Raw genomic sequence first — 8,166 nt, 5'->3', positions numbered from 1 at the left:
ATAACAGTGTATTCACATTGAATACAAGTATATTCCATGCAGTTTACATATAGAAGTAAAAACTCATGGTATAACAGTGTATTCACATTGAATACAAGTATATTTGATGCTGTTTACATATAGAACTAAAAACTCATGGTATATAACAGTGTATTCACATTGAATACAAGTATATTCCATGCAGTTTACATATAGAAGTAAAAACTCATGGTATAACAGTGTATTCACATTGAATACAAGTATATTCCATGCAGTTTACATATAGAAGTAAAAACTCATGGTATAACAGTGTATTCACATTGAATACAAGTATATTTGATGCTGTTTACATATAGAACTAAAAACTCATGGTATAACAGTGTATTCACATTGAATACAAGTATATTCCATGCAGTTTACATATAGAAGTAAAAACTCATGGTATAACAGTGTATTCACATTGAATACAAGTATATTTGATGCTGTTTACATATAGAACTAAAAACTCATGGTATAACAGTGTATTCACATTGAATACAAGTATATTCCATGCAGTTTACATATAGAAGTAAAAACTCATGGTATAACAGTGTATTCACATTGAATACAAGTATATTTGATGCTGTTTACATATAGAACTAAAAACTCATGGTATAACAGTGTATTCACATTGAATACAAGTATATTCCATGCAGTTTACATATAGAAGTAAAAACTCATGGTATAACAGTGTATTCACATTGAATACAAGTATATTCCATGCAGTTTACATATAGAAGTAAAAACTCATGGTATAACAGTGTATTCACATTGAATACAAGTATATTTGATGCTGTTTACATATAGAACTAAAAACTCATGGTATAACAGTGTATTCACATTGAATACAAGTATATTCCATGCAGTTTACATATAGAAGTAAAAACTCATGGTATAACAGTGTATTCACATTGAATACAAGTATATTCCATGCAGTTTACATATAGAAGTAAAAACTCATGGTATAACAGTGTATTCACATTGAATACAAGTATATTTGATGCTGTTTACATATAGAACTAAAAACTCATGGTATAACAGTGTATTCACATTGAATACAAGTATATTCCATGCAGTTTACATATAGAAGTAAAAACTCATGGTATAACAGTGTATTCACATTGAATACAAGTATATTTGATGCTGTTTACATATAGAACTAAAAACTCATGGTATAACAGTGTATTCACATTGAATACAAGTATATTCGATGCTGTTTACATATAGAAGTAAAAACTCATGGTATAACAGTGTATTCACATTGAATACAAGTATATTTGATGCTGTTTACATATAGAACTAAAAACTCATGGTATAACAGTGTATTCACATTGAATACAAGTATATTCCATGCAGTTTACATATAGAAGTAAAAACTCATGGTATAACAGTGTATTCACATTGAATACAAGTATATTTGATGCTGTTTACATATAGAACTAAAAACTCATGGTATAACAGTGTATTCACATTGAATACAAGTATATTCCATGCAGTTTACATATAGAAGTAAAAACTCATGGTATAACAGTGTATTCACATTGAATACAAGTATATTCCATGCAGTTTACATATAGAAGTAAAAACTCATGGTATAACAGTGTATTCACATTGAATACAAGTATATTTGATGCTGTTTACATATAGAACTAAAAACTCATGGTATAACAGTGTATTCACATTGAATACAAGTATATTCCATGCAGTTTACATATAGAAGTAAAAACTCATGGTATAACAGTGTATTCACATTGAATACAAGTATATTTGATGCTGTTTACATATAGAACTAAAAACTCATGGTATAACAGTGTATTCACATTGAATACAAGTATATTCCATGCAGTTTACATATAGAAGTAAAAACTCATGGTATAACAGTGTATTCACATTGAATACAAGTATATTTGATGCTGTTTACATATAGAAGTAAAAACTCATGGTATAACAGTGTATTCACATTGAATACAAGTATATTCCATGCAGTTTACATATATAGAAGTAAAAACTCATGGTATAACAGTGTATTCACATTGAATACAAGTATATTTGATGCTGTTTACATATAGAACTAAAAACTCATGGTATAACAGTGTATTCACATTGAATACAAGTATATTCCATGCAGTTTACATATAGAAGTAAAAACTCATTGGGTATAACAGTGTATTCACATTGAATACAAGTATATTCCATGCAGTTTACATATAGAAGTAAAAACTCATGGTATAACAGTGTATTCACATTGAATACAAGTATATTTGATGCTGTTTACATATAGAACTAAAAACTCATGGTATAACAGTGTATTCACATTGAATACAAGTATATTCCATGCAGTTTACATATAGAAGTAAAAACTCATGGTATAACAGTGTATTCACATTGAATACAAGTATATTCCATGCAGTTTACATATAGAAGTAAAAACTCATGGTATAACAGTGTATTCACATTGAATACAAGTATATTTGATGCTGTTTACATATAGAACTAAAAACTCATGGTATAACAGTGTATTCACATTGAATACAAGTATATTCCATGCAGTTTACATATAGAAGTAAAAACTCATGGTATAACAGTGTATTCACATTGAATACAAGTATATTCCATGCAGTTTACATATAGAAGTAAAAACTCATGGTATAACAGTGTATTCACATTGAATACAAGTATATTTGATGCTGTTTACATATAGAACTAAAAACTCATGGTATAACAGTGTATTCACATTGAATACAAGTATATTCCATGCAGTTTACATATAGAAGTAAAAACTCATGGTATAACAGTGTATTCACATTGAATACAAGTATATTCCATGCAGTTTACATATAGAAGTAAAAAACTCATGGTATAACAGTGTATTCACATTGAATACAAGTATATTTGATGCTGTTTACATATAGAACTAAAAACTCATGGTATAACAGTGTATTCACATTGAATACAAGTATATTCCATGCAGTTTACATATAGAAGTAAAAACTCATGGTATAACAGTGTATTCACATTGAATACAAGTATATTTGATGCTGTTTACATATAGAACTAAAAACTCATGGTATAACAGTGTATTCACATTGAATACAAGTATATTCCTATGCAGTTTACATATAGAAGTAAAAACTCATGCATGGTATAACAGTGTATTCACATTGAATACAAGTATATTTCGATGCAGTTTACATATAGAAGTAAAAACTCATGGTATAACAGTGTATTCACATTGAATACAAGTATATTCCATGCAGTTTACATATAGAAGTAAAAACTCATGGTATAACAGTGTATTCACATTGAATACAAGTATATTTGATGCTGTTTACATATAGAACTAAAAACTCATGGTATAACAGTGTATTCACATTGAATACAAGTATATTCCATGCAGTTTACATATAGAAGTAAAAACTCATGGTATAACAGTGTATTCACATTGAATACAAGTATATTTGATGCACTGTTTACATATAGAACTAAAAACTCATGGTATAACAGTGTATTCACATTGAATACAAGTATATTCCATGCAGTTTACATATAGAAGTAAAAACTCATGGTATAACAGTGTATTCACATTGAATACAAGTATATTCCATGCAGTTTACATATAGAAAGTAAAAACTCATGGTATAACAGTGTATTCACATTGAATACAAGTATATTTGATGCTGTTTACATATAGAACTAAAAACTCATGGTATAACAGTGTATTCACATTGAATACAAGTATATTCCATGCAGTTTACATATAGAAGTAAAAACTCATGGTATAACAGTGTATTCACATTGAATACAAGTATATTTGATGCTGTTTACATATAGAACTAAAAACTCATGGTATAACAGTGTATTCACATTGAATACAAGTATATTCCATGCAGTTTACATATAGAAGTAAAAACTCATGGTATAACAGTGTATTCACATTGAATACAAGTATATTCCATGCAGTTTACATATAGAAGTAAAAACTCATGGGTATAACAGTGTATTCACATTGAATACAAGTATATTTGATGCTGTTTACATATAGAACTAAAAACTCATGGTATAACAGTGTATTCACATTGAATACAAGTATATTCCATGCAGTTTACATATAGAAGTAAAAACTCATGGTATAACAGTGTATTCACATTGAATACAAGTATATTCCATGCAGTTTACATATAGAAGTAAAAAACTCATGGTATAACAGTGTATTCACATTGAATACAAGTATATTTGATGCTGTTTACATATAGAACTAAAAACTCATGGTATAACAGTGTATTCACATTGAATACAAGTATATTCCATGCAGTTTACATATAGAAGTAAAAACCTCATGGTATAACAGTGTATTCACATTGAATACAAGTATATTCCATGCAGTTTACATATAAAAGTAAAAACTCATGGTATAACAGTGTATTCACATTGAATACAAGTATATTTGATGCTGTTTACATATAGAACTAAAAACTCATGGTATAACAGTGTATTCACATTGAATACAAGTATATTCCATGCAGTTTACATATAGAACTAAAAACTCATGGTATAACAGTGTATTCACATTGAATACAAGTATATTCGATGCAGTTTACATATAGAACGAAGTAAAACTCCATGGTATAACAGTGTATTCACATTGAATACAAGTATATTTGATGCTGTTTACATATAGAACTAAAAACTCATGGTATAACAGTGTATTCACATTGAATACAAGTATATTCCATGCAGTTTACATATAGAAGTAAAAACTCATGGTATAACAGTGTATTCACATTGAATACAAGTATATTTGATGCTGTTTACATATAGAAGTAAAAACTCATGGTATAACAGTGTATTCACATTGAATACAAGTATATTTGATGCTGTTTACATATAGAACTAAAAACTCATGGTATAACAGTGTATTCACATTGAATACAAGTATATTTGATGCTGTTTACATATAGAAGTAAAAACTCATGGTATAACAGTGTATTCACATTGAATACAAGTATATTCCATGCAGTTTACATATAGAAGTAAAAACTCATGGTATAACAGTGTATTCACATTGAATACAAGTATATTCGATGCAGTTTACATATAGAAGTAAAAACTCATGGTATAACAGTGTATTCACATTGAATACAAGTATATTCCATGCAGTTTACATATAGAAGTAAAAACTCATGGTATAACAGTGTATTCACATTGAATACAAGTATATTTGATGCTGTTTACATATAGAACTAAAAACTCATGGTATAACAGTGTATTCACATTGAATACAAGTATATTTGATGCTGTTTACATATAGAACTAAAAACTCATGGTATAACAGTGTATTCACATTGAATACAAGTATATTTCATGCTGTTTACATATAGAACTAAAAACTCATGGTATAACAGTGTATTCACATTGAATACAAGTATATTCCATGCAGTTTACATATAAAAGTAAAAACTCATGGTATAACAGTGTATTCACATTGAATACAAGTATATTCGATGCAGTTTACATATAGAAGTAAAAACTCATGGTATAACAGTGTATTCACATTGAATACAAGTATATTCGATGCAGTTTACATATAGAAGTAAAAACTCATGGTATAACAGTGTATTCACATTGAATACAAGTATATTTGATGCTGTTTACATATAGAAGTAAAAACTCATGGTATAACAGTGTATTCACATTGAATACAAGTATATTTGATGCTGTTTACATATAGAACTAAAAACTCATGGTATAACAGTGTATTCACATTGAATACAAGTATATTTGATGCTGTTTACATATAGAAGTAAAAACTCATGGTATAACAGTGTATTCACATTGAATACAAGTATATTCCATGCAGTTTACATATAGAAGTAAAAACTCATGGTATAACAGTGTATTCACATTGAATACAAGTATATTCGATGCTGTTTACATATAGAAGTAAAAACTCATGGTATAACAGTGTATTCACATTGAATACAAGTATATTCCATGCAGTTTACATATAGAAGTAAAAACTCATGGTATAACAGTGTATTCACATTGAATACAAGTATATTTGATGCTGTTTACATATAGAACTAAAAACTCATGGTATAACAGTGTATTCACATTGAATACAAGTATATTTGATGCTGTTTACATATAGAAGTAAAAACTCATGGTATAACAGTGTATTCACATTGAATACAAGTATATTTGATGCTGTTTACATATAGAACTAAAAACTCATGGTATAACAGTGTATTCACATTGAATACAAGTATATTCCATGCAGTTTACATATAGAAGTAAAAACTCATGGTATAACAGTGTATTCACATTGAATACAAGTATATTTGCATGCTGTTTACATATAGAACTAAAAACTCATGGTATAACAGTGTATTCACATTGAATACAAGTATATTCCATGCAGTTTACATATAGAAGTAAAAACTCATGGTATAACAGTGTATTCACATTGAATACAAGTATATTTGATGCTGTTTACATATAGAACTAAAAACTCATGGTATAACAGTGTATTCACATTGAATACAAGTATATTCCATGCAGTTTACATATAGAAGTAAAAACTCATGGTATAACAGTGTATTCACATTGAATACAAGTATATTCCATGCAGTTTACATATAGAAAAAAAAACTCATGGTATAACAGTGTATTCACATTGAATACAAGTATATTTGATGCTGTTTACATATAGAACTAAAAACTCATGGTATAACAGTGTATTCACATTGAATACAAGTATATTCCATGCAGTTTACATATAGAAGTAAAAACTCATGGTATAACAGTGTATTCACATTGAATACAAGTATATTCCATGCAGTTTACATATAGAAGTAAAAACTCATGGTATAACAGTGTATTCACATTGAATACAAGTATATTTGATGCTGTTTACATATAGAAGTAAAAACTCATGGTATAACAGTGTATTCACATTGAATACAAGTATATTCCATGCAGTTTACATATAGAAGTAAAAACTCATGGTATAACAGTGTATTCACATTGAATACAAGTATATTCCATGCAGTTTACATATAGAAGTAAAAACTCATGGTATAACAGTGTATTCACATTGAATACAAGTATATTTGATGCTGTTTACATATAGAACTAAAAACTCATGGTATAACAGTGTATTCACATTGAATACAAGTATATTCCATGCAGTTTACATATAGAAATAAAAATTCATGGTATAACAGTGTATTCACATTGAATACAAGTATATTCGATGCAGTTTACATATAGAACTAAAAATCAATGGTATAACAGTGTATTCACATTGAATACAAGTATATTTGATGCTATTTACATATAGAACTAAAAACTCATGGTATAACAGTGTATTCACATTGAATACAAGTATATTCCATGCAGTTTATATATAGAAGTAAAAACTCATGGTATAACAGTGTATTCACATTGAATACAAGTATATTTGATGCTGTTTACATATAGAACTAAAAACTCATGGTATAACAGTGTATTCACATTGAATACAAGTATATTTCCATGCACTGTTTACATATAGAACTAAAAACTCATGGTATAACAGTGTATTCACATTGAATACAAGTATATTTGATGCTGTTTACATATAGAACTAAAAACTCATGGTATAACAGTGTATTCACATTGAATACAAGTATATTCCATGCAGTTTACATATAAAAGTAAAAACTCATGGTATAACAGTGTATTCACATTGAATACAAGTATATTCGATGCTGTTTACATATAGAAGTAAAAACTCATGGTATAACAGTGTATTCACATTGAATACAAGTATATTCCATGCAGTTTACATATAGAAATAAAAACTCATGGTATAACAGTGTATTCACATTGAATACAAGTATATTTGATGCTGTTTACATATAGAAGTAAAAACTCATGGTATAACAGTGTATTCACATTGAATACAAGTATATTTGATGCTGTTTACATATAGAAGTAAAAACTCATGGTATAACAGTGTATTCACATTGAATACAAGTATATTTGATGCTGTTTACATATAGAACTAAAAACTCATGGTATAACAGTGTATTCACATTGAATACAAGTATATTCCATGCAGTTTACATACTATAAGTAAAAACTCATGGTATAACAGTGTATTCACAT

This window comes from Daphnia magna, unplaced genomic scaffold (genome assembly GCF_020631705.1).
Source record: "Daphnia magna isolate NIES unplaced genomic scaffold, ASM2063170v1.1 Dm_contigs414, whole genome shotgun sequence".
Taxonomy (NCBI): domain Eukaryota; kingdom Metazoa; phylum Arthropoda; class Branchiopoda; order Diplostraca; family Daphniidae; genus Daphnia; species Daphnia magna.
Note: the sequence above shows the minus strand (reverse complement) of the source record.